Raw genomic sequence first — 13,282 nt, forward strand, 5'->3', positions numbered from 1 at the left:
CCGGGGCGGTGCGGTGCCGCCCGGCCGAGGTGGGCGCGGGCAGCCCCGTGGGGCGCCGCTCCCTCCGCCCGCCATTACCGAGCCCCTCTGCTGGGCCGGCCGGGCCAAACCAAACCCAAGCACGGGAGCGGCAGCGGCCGCAGCCAGCCAGGAGGAGGAGGAGGAGCGGAGGGCGGGAGGGAGGAGGCAGCGCTGGCAGCCGGGCGGGGAGGGGGCACTCGGTACCGCGGAGAAGGAGGAGGACTAAGATGGCCACCGGCCGCCACGGGGAGCGGCCCCGCTCCCTCCGCCCCGCCCCGCCTCGCCCGGCGCGGCCTTGATGGGGCCGCGACGACCCCGGCCGCAGCGCGCTGCAGCGGTGCCTCCCGCCGGAGCCCGCCCGGGCCTCAGCGGGGGAGCCGCCCTCTGGGCCCGGTCCGCGGCCCCCCGTGCCGCGCCGTGAGTGGGAGCAGCTGCGGAGACGAGAGGAGGGGCTGCCCGCCGCTCCCCCCCCCGCCCCGGCGGGCAGGGCCGGGCCCCTCGGAGCTCCGTGCCGCCGCCCGGTGAGTGCCCGCCGCTGCCCGGGCCCCGCCGCTTTGTTGCTCCGCCGCCGGCCCCTACGTGGGCCCCCCGCCGCCTGCCGGCTCCTTCGGCCCGGCCGCAGGCCGTGGTGGCCGCCCGCTCCCCGGGGATGCCGGGGCGCAGGTGGCCTCGGCCCACGATGGCTGCCGCTGCGCCCCCCGCTCCCAGCCCCCGGCCCCTTTCCCTTCGTTTTTGTCGCCGTGTTCCCTGCCCGCGGGGGTCTCCGGCCTGCGGGGCCCTGAAGGGAGCTCGGCGGCGGCGCCGGACCGCTCCGGCGGCCTTTGTTGTGCCGGGGGGCGGCGGGCCTTCCCCTCGCTTTATTCTGATTTATTGATCTGGAGGCCGTCTCCGAGCCCTGCGCCCCGCCGTGCGACAGTCGCAGTCCCCAGCGGCCGGCTGTGGGTGCCGGGGGGCCGAGCGGCCGTGGGGGGCCGGCTGCCCCCCGAGCGTGGCGTTTGTTCGCCCCTCGGGGAGAGCCGCGTCGCTGGCGATGTTTGCTCGGTAGCTGTGGGTGCCGAGTCCCCGCGTGGTGTTCACCTTGAAAGATTAGGGATGTGGTTTCCTGCTGTGGTTGTGGGTGACAGTGTAGAGAGAGGCAGGTGTAGATAAGAAACAGCGCAGAGAGCCAAATGTGTTTCTTTTGACCTGTAGTTTCATGAATGGCCCAAACGCAATGTTTTGGTTAATGAGAGCGACTCCCAAGGATTCTCTGAAGGATTCTGTTTGTTCTGGGCTTTTTTTTTTTTTTTTTAATTATTAATTGAGTTTTGGTTATTTGTCATTGTAAGATTCTGACAAGGTTTCTGCATACTAGAAGATTAATTTTCACATGGAAAATGGTAGGTTTCCTCTTAGGAGAAGTCAGTTTTGCACACTGCATTAAGTAGGAATGATTGGTTAACCTGTGAACTCTGCCAGAGCTGTTTCACTACATGCCCATGCATGTCCCTGTGCCCATCACAAGTGTGTGACAGGCCTCCCTAACGACAGTTTCCAAAAAGTGGTGGTTGGAGAGGGTTCATCACCTACACTGCCTGTGAGCAGCTGTACAGCTATGTGAGGTTTCTGCATTCATGGCCTCTTATGAATCTAGGCTGGTTCTACAGAAAGCCAACATGATGGCATCTGTGGCACTTCTTGGTGATGTGCCAGATAATGCAAGCAGTGGTACCTTGAGGTTGACTATGTGCGGAGACTACAGTTTGCATGAACTGGTGTTTCTGTAGTATTTCTCACATCCTATGTAATTCTGGTAGACTCGTAGCACTAGAAAATATGAAACGGGTTTATTGCTACCTGCGTTGACAAATTGCCGTAAGACGAGTAACTCCTTACTTATGTTTTTAGGCTACAGACAGGTATCTTTATAAAGGCAAATACTTCGTGGAATTCCTGGCTTTCATACTAGAAACGTACAACTGTGTTAATACAAAGTTTTGCTCGGTGTTCTTGATAAAGAAGTGCTGGTAATCTAATTTTGGGTGCAGATTTGGATCAGGAGCGGGAATCTGCACTCCTGTGCTGTGGGTCTGTTTAGTTCCGTTAGAGCCAGCTCTGCAGTGCTGAATAATGTTGATAGTAAAATATTTGGGGTAGAAGAATGCCGGAAATACCTAAGGTGCTAGAGCAGACTATCTGTCAGTGAATGGTGTTCCATAGTTTGGTATGTCTTGGCCAGAAGCTGGACCTGTTTGTTTGCTTTTCCCATTCGCAACTTTTAGCTGATAAGCCTGGAGTAAAAGTGTTGTGTGGTTTGGGTTATATGGCTACAGTTAGTGCAGTTCTTAGCAAGCTGGTGATATACTCAACTCAAATTGAAGCAAGGTCAGCATAGTGGTGTGGTGATACTTAATATCTTCAGCACGCGTTTAGAAATGTATTACAGTATTTCTAGCTCAAGGTTTAAGTGAGAGTTCATCTTTCTAGTAGACTGTTTACTCTTTCAAGATCAGCCACTCTATAGTATTGCGTTGTATCACTACTGTGGAGAGGAAGCACTCTTATCTCTTGCTTTGAGAACAGCAATGAGAAGGTACTAAGAAAAAAATCTTAATATTTTCAACCTGGAAATAACAAATGTAATTTAGGAAGCTGCATTGTGTTGTTTCATCTTGCTGCCTGTATCAGCTGAGAAAATACCCTAACATCCTTCTGGGTAGGTATGAAAGCCTGTCTGTTTAGCTCTGGGTTACTGGAGGGCAACTGTCAGAAATAGCATACATGGCAAACTTGTCTTCAGGATGCACAGATGCGTGTTGTTATTAGAAGACTTTAGCAACTTATTTCACATCTGCAAGCCTTCCTTTAACTATTTCCTAGTTTTCTTCAAGGGTAAAAATTCTGGGATGCTTACTGTGCAGAGAACATGATGAGCGTGGGTTAGATGGTCTGCTTACTGTTTGAAATGCTTAGGACTGTCATGAGACTTAAGTAATTTTGGAGATCCAGCTGTGTTTCACCTCCCAAACATCAATGTTAAGTGTTTTGTAGGGTTGGGTTACGGGGTTTTACGTGGGTTTCTGAAGGTATGCTAAGCAGAGTTATGCAAGGAAAAGCCAGTAGTGTGTCCCTTGTAAAATTCCTGCAGGACTAATGTGCAGATGCTGATCAGCAGTTCTGTTCCTGTTCGTAAGTGATTTGAAGTTCCTATTGCAAAATACTGGAAATAATGGCTCAGGAGTGGCCTCTGACTTACAGGACATCCTGCTCTAAGGAAGTCTTAGATCATTTGTTCAAAATAAAAATATTTTCAAGAGGAGGAGGGGGGATTGCTGTTCGCTGTGAGAAACTGTCTATCTTGTTCTTAATGTACCTCCCAGTGCTCATCTTCCTGACAGTTAGAATTGTGGAAACCTCTTTTTATAGTATTACCATAACAAAATTTGCATTTTGAAATGGTAAATTGAATGTGTTATTGGTCCATAGTACAGCTTCCATGTATGTGTGTAGGGAAGAAAATTGATTTCTGCATAGTTCTATAATAAAGCTTTTAATTTCACTAGTTTGCTCATTTTTTATTTATTTTTTTTCTTTTTTATTTTTTGGTGTTGTTGCTAACGGCAGTAATAAAGCATTTGAAATGTCCGGCTTGTGACAAATACTTACAGTGTTCATTGCTTCAAATTGTTGGCAATGCTGATTGTTTACAGAAAATACTTGCTTTCAGAAAATATATTCTGAAGGAGCTACAACGTTAGTCATAACTAAACCTTTGTACATCACACTCGTGTAGGCCTGGCACATCTTCTTGAAGAGGCTTCATTAACTTTGTGCTCTGTTTTGCAGTTTTCATCTTGAAATAAACATTTGCACTCTTGTATCGCTACTGTTGACTTCTTTTTGACATTTTATGTCCTGTTGCTTGGCCATTCACACCTTGTTCACTTGGATAATACGTGACATAATTATAAGGCTCCTATAAATACTTGTTTTAATCAGCTGCCCCACAGACAACATAAACGGTGTTGCTGTTTTCTGCATTCCTGTGTGACTGTGCAAAAGCATCCGGTGCTATACATGAAATCCTGCTAGCCACTTGTCTCTCTTTACCTGTAGTCATCGGTGTGGGCTTGAGAGCAGCATCTTGGCTCAGGTGGTAGTGCAGGGATGACCCCACAAACTTTGTGAGACTGAATACATTTTGTGTGGCCAGGTCTTCCAAGCATGTGTCTGGCAAAGACCCTATGTTTTGCTTTGCAGTACGTCACGCTTTTGCTTGTTGGCTGTATCCCCTGTTCTCCTGAGGTGTTACAGCTCAGTGTGTACACCACCTTTCTTGACACTTGCAGATGATGGAGTACCTGCAGGCTGTCTGCAGTTGGGTCACCCATCAGATGAGGGGGACGATGATTTAAGCGAAGCTAGAAGATCTGTGGTGTAGTTGTTGCATATACATGTATTTCTTGATCTATAATCTAAATTATACTGTATCAGAGCTTTAGAGGTGAAGAATTGTTGTGTTTTAGAGGTGAAGAAGGTTGTGTTTCAGAGCCATGTAATAAAAAATAATTTTTGACGAGTGTTGAAGGGGAATGACCTTCATGTGCACATGGACTACGATTGGATTATCTAAAGCGTTAAACCATAGAACCACGAGCTGCAGGAGCTGGGCTTTTCTGCTTGGTCTTTGACTTAGCCAAGGGGTACTGGAGGGCTGTTGGACATTGCCCTCTCCCAGCTCAGTGTGCCTCCTATTCCTGAGGGCTCTGGTTAATCAGAAGCTTCCCTCTAGAAGTTGCTAGAAAAGTGGACTCAAAGACAGCAGCTGGTGGGGAGGCTGCACCTTCGCTCAGGTGTTGCTCTCCATCAGGGAAGGGGCTCACGCTGATGGGGCTCGTGGCCCGCACCATGGCTTGCAGAAGAGGGGCAAAGCTCAGCTTTGTCCGGTGCCTGCCAAGAAGGAAGAACAGGTCTCACTTCTTTTTCTATGGAATTTGCTCAATATTGTCTGGGAGATGTGGTTTTGTGTTTGTTGTTTTTCCTCAAGTCTTTTGTGACCGATGGTTTCATACACGTCTTGTTTTCTGCCACAAAGTGCATTGGGGCAAAATTTCTTGATTTCTGTTCCAAGCAGGAATGTGCAATAGCTTTTTGTTTGTTTGTTTTAAGTTGTGCTGGCGTTCTTGGAGTCTTGATAACAGCAGGGAACCTTTTTTAATTATTTTTTTCCCCAACATGTCGAGCAACACTGAGTGTGGAAGTAGGACTGTCCATATTGAGATTTGGAGGAGGAAAAAAAGCTTGGCATTTAGGTGAAAGTGGATTGCTCCTGTGCAAGCTAGACATCATCTTTTAGGTTCTTTTAAGGGAAATTAGCTTTGGTTGTTTTTTTTTAGTTTTGGTGTTTCATCGGTGTCCTGTGCAGGATTTCTGCCTGTCTTAGGCATGTGACTACAAATGTTCTTGTCATATTGCAGAGTAGGAACAAATTGCAGAACTTACTGTCACGTGTAAAAAGGATCTTCCCGATGTTTTGAAAGCAATGGTGTGCTGTTGTGCTTGGAAAGAATAAATGCATACAGGAAATGAATGATGAGTTAATTCTGAGTGGTATGAAAGCACATTGCTTTAAATTTTGGGGTAAACATTAAGGAATATAGGAGCAAGGTATGACATGAATGCATCTCAGTTATAGCAACGAGACATGCATGTATAGTTCTTGTACTTCTGCAAATATTGTTATTTAAATGTCATGCATCTTACTACAACACAAGGAAAAAGCTCTGAGCAGAGTGGCTAACTTAGTGTGTAGACAATAATAAATTCAAAGACAAGTCAAAGAAGTGGATTTTCCAGATATTTTTATTTCATCTCTTTCTCACCTGCTCTAGAGAAACTACATACGACGCTAGAAGTATCTAAGAGTCCAACTCTTTCAGATTGGATGGGTATATAGCAGTTGTATGCCTAACTTAAAGTTCTTATTTCAATTGTTATACTAATTTAGAGAAGTCAGACCCTTTAGACCTTGCTTTTGCCTATTTTTTTCCAGCAACTTACTAGAATAATTCCGTAGCTGATGGGAAAAGTTGTTCCCTTTCTTGAATCATCCATTTCCTCTCAAATGGACATTGCAGCTTCTGTTTTGCATCTGTCTGAAGCTTTGTGGTGAAGGGTTTCATAGCAGGGGGAGAATTACCAACATCAGTGCTTAACTCAAAGCTGCTGTGACAAATTAGCCAATGCATAAAGGCAAAACCTTCAGCACTGATAATTTTGTAGGAAAGTCTTAGGTACATGTCTAGCAGTGGAATATATTTCTGCATCATTCTCTGATGTTTTTTTAGGGTTCTTCACTTTTGGGAAAGTGACTGGAGTAAGAAGGTGGATGAGGAGCTCTTGAGCAAAAGGTTTTTCTGGCTTCATCTTGCACTACAGGCAGTGGTATCACAATACATTGAGTATCAGAGGGTACAACTTATTTTTTATCCCTGGGTAGTTCTACCTGGATTGTCTTGCTGTTATATCTCTTCCAATATCGCTTTGCCAGATGGACTGTGGGTGCAAATGAATCACGATTTATGTTCTTAATTTTCCAGATGTATTATTTTTCCAGTGAAGCCGTTACAGATCTTTTTATAATTCAAAGCAGGTTGATTTGGTTTGTGTAAAGCAGTAGCTGGCGGTGTGTTTCTGCAGAAGGTGGGCTGAATTTGAATGCCACTGTGAGACATAGATGTTGCTTGCTGGCCATAACTCTTCCCAAGAACCAAAACGTAAGCTAACAGATGAACTGTATTAGAAAGGGAGGGAGTTGGTACAGCAGAAGCTTTCTGAAGTTCTGCTTGGTTAATTGGCACTGTAAGTGTATCCTTTACTCAAATAAGTTGACATTGTGGAAAGAGGAAGAGAATTTGCAGGGCTAAGAGAATGCTCAGGGTCCAGAAAGCACATGGTATTAAAAATTATAAAAAAAAAAAAAAAAAAAAAAAAAGTAAAAAACAACAACAACAGAAAACAAAACACATACCTAGAGACTGCACGTGCTTTTCAATCAAAAAGAAGACAAAATATCCATTTGTCTTAGTAGGAGAACTTTATAAGAAGAGATTTCAAGTGCTTGGATGATGGAAAATATCAAAAGGGAGAGGGACTGTTTAGAATACCTGAAGCGGGTACACCTAAGATAAATCAGGTAGAATCCATCTCTGTTCCGGTCTGAGATCTCATCCAAGATACATCAATGTGTATAAATACCTGAGGTGTGGGAGGCAGAGGGATTTGGCCAACCTCTTTTCAGTGGTTTGCAGGGACAGGACAAGGGGTAATGGCCACAAGATAGAGCACAGGAAGTTCCGCACCGACATGCGAAAGAACTTCACAGTGAGGGTGATGGAGCACTGGGACAGGCTGCCCAGGAAGGTTGTGGAGTCTCCTTCTCTGGAGGTATTCAAGGCCCGTCTGGATGCCTACCTGGGCAGCCTGCTCTGAGGAACCTGTGTTGGCAGGGGGGTTGGACCCGATGATCTTTGAGGTCCCTTCCAACCCCTTTGATTCTGTGATTTTAGACTGGTTTGCAGTACTACTGTTTGGGTTGTTCATAGCAGGTCTTCTGTACTGCACTGGTGGAAGCTCTTTTGGCTTTATTCAGAGAGTCTTTCAGTGGCCGTGCTGGTTTACACTGCTTCTGCACCCTGAGTGCAGAAAACTGGTGGGGGTGATTGTTACTGTGTCATGCTTAGAAGTTATCCTTATTTTTTGCAGAAATGAAACAAAGCAGATGTCTGAGGATAGCCAGGAGAGCAATGGGAATAAGGAGCTGGGAATTTTCAGTTCCCTCAGTCTGCATGCTGTAAGCCTGTTTATCTGTTCAAGTTGTCTTACTGTTGAACCAGGGCCTCACTGTTCTGACAGTAGAATAATCCTATAAGACCTTTCTTCTTCCCCTGTTTGTTTTAGTTCCAAAAGCTGTTGAAACTTGATGGAATGGGAGAGGGTGGGCTTTGATGTTCTGACTTGGGAACAGGAAAGAAGATGGCTTTCACTGCAGGCTGATAATAACAGAACAGCTGCTCTCTACTGTTTCTGCACCAAGACTCACCTCTGTACCATTCAGAGTGCCACTTGTGGTCTTAGGCCTCCTCTCTGCAACTGTGTTCTTGACAGGAGTTATTTATTTCTAATGGCATGTTATGGAGGTTCTCAGGTCTTCATTAGAGAGCCATGGATGAGATCAAGGCCCTGCTTTGTATTTGCATGAGTGCACGCAGTAAAGAATGTACCATGTGTTAGAATGACAAAGTAAGTGGAGTGAATTTCTTACTGTAAAAGTTTAGCCTTTTGATGTTCTCTGGATTGCTAACCTAAGAGTTGGTACGTCACAGTGCAGACCCTAAGTTGTGAGATTTGCCTAAGCAGTGGCTTTTAAAGCATCACAAACATGGAATAAGTTACTTTCCTTTTTGTCTTTTGAGTCTTCGCAAGTTTTCCCCACAACTCTGAGAGCTAGAACAGATTTGGTATATTCTCATGGCAAAATGCTAGGAGTTGGGCTGTGGCACTTATGAGATTTAGAAGGATATGGTCAGAGCTGGCAATGGTTTTGTTACCATTGGTTTCCCATCTGAGAAAGTAATGGAGAAGTGAAATTCATTTTATTGGGGAGTTTCTTTGGGTTTGCAGAAGAAAGGATGCATCTTTGAACAGACAAAAGTAAACAGTCTTTATAAGCAGTGACATGGAATAGGCATATAAATAATTTAGGTGATGTATCACAGTTCAAATGCTTGTACTTAAGTCAGTAGTTCTGTAGTGAGCAACAATAGAAATGTAAAAACCAAGTGGACATGATCTAAGAGGATGCTAATTTGCTTGTTAATTAGGTTTGCAAAAGGTTCTTTTCACAGCTCTGAGTGGTGAAGGAGGATAAGCTAGTGAAGAATGTTTAATTTAGGCTTTCAGTGGGTCATGAGGTAACCAGGGAGTCTCTTTTCTAGCTTTTCAGTGTTAGAGTTGAAAAGTAGAGCGGCAACGCTTGTTACTCTGACCATAGTAACTTTTGGAGACAGAAATATTTTGCTTTCAGTTTCTTACCAGGAATGTAACCGTGTTTCTAGCAGTGTTGGATCAGAGTTAAAAATATATATATATTTCCTTGCTGTCTGTTAGAAATCTTTGCAATTTAACTGGGGGTATCTCCACACTTAAGGAGAAAGAAGTTTGGATATGCTTGTATTAGAACTGGCTTTCCTTGTTCTTTTGCCTAGGCCCTTGGTGTGAATTGGCAGAACCTAGTGGTCAGTTAAACCACTGGCAGCTATAACCCAATTTTACTTCAGTGAAACACGTGTATATGTATGTGCGTAAAATGCACACAATGATCTGATTTTTTTTTTTTTTTTTTTATGAAAGCAGGGGAGGTGTATGTATTTACGAGTCACATCCTTGGAAGAACATTTTCAATCAAACTGTGTGTGTCTTTAAATTGTTTTTCTTTTTAAAATGAGATCTGGACAGCATCTCATCACAGTAGTTGATGTTTCTCTTTTGGCTTGGATTTGGCATACAACATACCAAGATGAGGCCTTACCTTCCTCTGGCACAGGCAGAACCAATTTGAAAGATGAAAGCTGTCCTCGTCTTTCCTGCCCATGCTCTCTTACATCAGCCTCATTCCTCCACTTTCCTAGGCAATGAACTTGCAGCCTGTGGGTTTCTATAAGGACAGACATTTCAAATTAAAAAGATGAAAGCCAGTAACAGCACAACACACAAGAATGAGCTTGTCTCAATTGTTTAAAAAAAAAAAAAAAGTGTTGAAATCTTTAGTAGCTGTTCATGTTGAGAGGATTTCAGGTCAGGTCTGTCCCCTTGCTTCATGCTGAGGGTTGTGGTGGAGAAGTGGAAATCCTTAAGTGGATATCTGCTTGTGGTCTGCCTTTTGCAGCGGTCTGCTCTGAATGCTGCCTTTGAGTAGGAAGGAGGGGAAACTCCCGTGCCTCAGACAGTTCAGGGTCCCTGTTGATGGATGTGTTTTTTTGCTTTGGGTTCATTTTCCCAGTAGCTCCATGTTAGGTTACCACAGAAGTTAACCTGCCTTTGAAACTGTTACGATAAAGGGCCCAACGGTGTGTCCAAAACCAGAAAGTATCCCTTGTTCTTTAGTTCCCTGTAGTCTATGAGAGAAGGGACGTTGATTTTAGGAGCTTTGTTGAAATAGTGTCTGCACAACTGTTTCTGTGCAAAGTAGTACTATGTGGTACCAGATTCTGCTCCAGTTTGACACTGTTTCTTTGTGTGTGAAGAGAGAGAGAGGGATGTAGGCAGTTTTTGTATTGTTATTTCTCTTTCACAGGTGGCCTTTATAAAGGTGTCCTTACAAGTGTGTTTGCCTTTGTGAATTTAAGCAAATTAACTATAAACCAGGTGTCCTCTGACCCTTTTACTTTACTCAGGGTTCACACTCAAAGGGATGAGCATGTAGTTAATCAGTAAGGGGGTGGAGGCTCAATCAGGAACATCAGTCAGAATTAATACTTGCTTGTTGAAGCATTTGATTGCATTTGGCAAAATCAGTCTCTGAATAACCCAGGTTTCTAGAAGAGACGTATTGCTCAAGATTTATGGGTCTTGGTAGCTCAGAAGATAAAAAAGCACCATTGGTGCGCAGCAGCATTTCCATGTTCATATATGAAAAGTATTCTCCAGCAATTTCTGTAGCTTTATTTTCCTGGTCTACATGAATAGAAAATGGAGGCCTGAGAAAGACCTTTATTCTTTGTCTGTTATTTTCCCATTAATACAAGTATTGCTACCACTTACATATACTGGGGAAGAGGTGTTTGTGTGCAGATACACTGAAGAATTTTGTAAAATTGTTCTTTTTTGTCTTTCTCTTGTGTTAACGACTATTGACATGGCCACGACCAGTTTGCTGGTTAACAAGTAAAATCTGGCAATCAAAAGTAAAAATGGTAGAATAAACTCCTTCTCATGATGCCTCCCTCCCCCCCCTTCCATTTCTTTGGTTATTTACAATTAAGTATTTTTGTAGGAACTGAACAAAAATGCAGAGTGGCAAGCAAATGCTAGGGCTGTAGGATTCTCTTTTCATGTATGTCAGTTGACTGTAACTCTGAGCACTTGGTTAAAAATGCAGTTTACTGTTTCCCTCCAGCTTTTTCATCAAGTACTGTCAGAATAAAGCTTAGACAGACTGAACAGTGTCAATAGAGCTTTAGTGCTTAGAAGTACACTTTTCCAGGCTTTGCACATCAAGGAAATAATATAGTATGGTATGCTATTAGTCTGGCAGTGGCCACTAGCAAGTAGTTCACAGGATCAAGGAAGGACAGCTTTTGTGGCTGATAAGTGAAATTGTCCGCAGAAGAAGCTGCTGCCTAAGCAACCTGTCTCCTCAACATGTGAGGATTTATGGTTGTTTTTAAAGCTGTTGATTGGAGGTATGGCAGCATTCGTTGTGTCCAGTAAAAGAGTAATGCTTTTCCCTAATGATAGTAAACCCTGCAAAAGCAGTAGTGAGTTTCATTACATATGTTTATTCTGATTTTTCCTTCCTGCATTCCATTTTCAGTGTCTCCCTCTTCTATTTATGAACTGGCAGTCTGTGGCAGGATACATCGGCACATGATTTTCTGTGTTGCGTTAATGCCACTTCATTCTGTCTCTTACAGAGACATCCTGGGTAGTCTCACCTTCCCTTGCCTTTTTTTTTATTTCTATGCTCAAGTATTCTGATGTCAGTAAGATTCTCATTCTTCTCTATATTGTTCATAATGAATCTTCCTGAGACAGGATTCCCAAAATGTAACAGTATTTTAAACAGGGCTGGGAAGAAGATGGCTAAATTTCAGGGTTGGCTGCTGGCTCATGCTAAAAATGGAATGCTGTCTCAAAATATATCCCACTTACAGCAGAGAATAAGAATAAGCTATTTTGTTGTGCAAGGCCTCAATCTACATGTCGAAGTCTTAGGTCTGCGTCTTGAAGAATAATTAGCTCAGCGTAAGTTACATGGTTTTCAATAAAATGACATGGAAAAGGGAGATGGGAAGGGACCAAGAACATGTTAAGTTCCAGAGAAGGAGGAAAAATGTGTATTGGAGCAGTATCATCGAAATGTATGACATCTTTTCCTTCTGTGTATTGTCGTTTCCTAGTTAAAAACAACTGTCTTATGAAGGATCTGGCACTTCAGTGGGTTTGGGATCATTGTAATAGTTTTCATAGCAAGAAATCTTTCCACACAAACAGTAAGACTGCACTGCTTCCAACACCTTTCAGTGGAATCCAAGTGTCTTTTTTAAGATGTAATGCACTTACGAAAGTGCTAGGGAGAAGCCTTGAATGGCAAGTGATATGTGCCATGGCTGATCATCACTGTCCTAAGCTTCTTATTCCCAGGCTGACAGTGAGTTTGCTTACCATCCAGGTAAGTCAGTGTACTGCATGAGTTACTGTCTTCTGCTGGTTTATTGTTTGCATTAGCTTATTGACCTGGTGTGCCTTTCATGTGATTGAAGGGAAGCTGCTGAGCTGAAGATGGCAGTTTAATGATGCTGAGCAGGGCATACCAGCTTGAGTAGTCAATGAACACATCCGTGTTAGGAGACCAAGTTTGTCTCAAGCCAAACAATTTAATGATGTGGATGAAATAGCAAACAAAAATGTCTTCAAGAAAGAAGTCTGTGAAATGTAAGTTAAAACAGCTTGTCTAAGCAGTAATATTGTAGTCACCTACAACTTTGTCTCAACAAGGTTGATGTTTCCTAAGTTGCTACATGGCAGGCAAGTACTCCAGGTATTTGTTGGTGTTTGGAAATTTAAGCACGACAGGCAGTTGTGGAATATGAGGTCCCCTTAGTACTGAAACAAAGCATTTCTCTTACACTCTGCCTGTTGTGTTGTCACCAAGGCAGGGAGCTGGCAGTGGAAAAAGAGTGGTGCTATTTGTGCAGGAGCAGCTCTTGGAAGGCTGTTTACAGAGACTGTGCCAGTGCCCTGAGAGCCAAAGAAAATGGCGTTGCGATTTCATGCAATATTCTTTTTTATTTTCCCCACCCCATTTTACTCTAGAAAATAGTAGTAGTTGGCCTCATTTGGACTTGCACAGAGCTTTTGCCCCCTGACATTTCATCAGAGGAAAATGCTGTGGAATTGGGGAAGGGGATGTTTGTGTTACACCTCTGATGCTCCTCTGTTAACCCAAGTTATTGCTCCTGCTCTTGTTTCCTTTGTCCATCTCACTGGTCAGTGGTGTCCT

The 13,282-nt window shown here is 44.0% G+C and overlaps 1 protein-coding gene across 8 annotated transcripts in view; it reads left to right on the plus strand.

Moving 5' to 3' along the window:
- Positions 1-247: 247 nt before the first annotated feature.
- WDFY3 (WD repeat and FYVE domain containing 3) overlaps positions 248-13,282 on the plus strand; it is a 190,970-nt gene continuing 177,935 nt past the window's right edge. For 6 of the 8 annotated variants that reach the window (XM_084518366.1, XM_084518370.1, XM_084518367.1 and 3 more), the window contains exon 1: positions 401-542. The gene's annotated coding sequence lies outside the window, so the exon portion shown is untranslated. Of the gene's footprint in view, positions 543-13,282 lie in introns of all 8 variants that reach the window. The other 2 variants (XM_084518372.1, XM_084518373.1) reach the window with 1 other exon arrangement.

The sequence above is a fragment of the Aythya ferina genome (genome assembly GCF_964211825.1).
Source record: "Aythya ferina genome assembly, chromosome: 4".
Classification (NCBI taxonomy): Eukaryota; Metazoa; Chordata; class Aves; order Anseriformes; family Anatidae; genus Aythya; species Aythya ferina.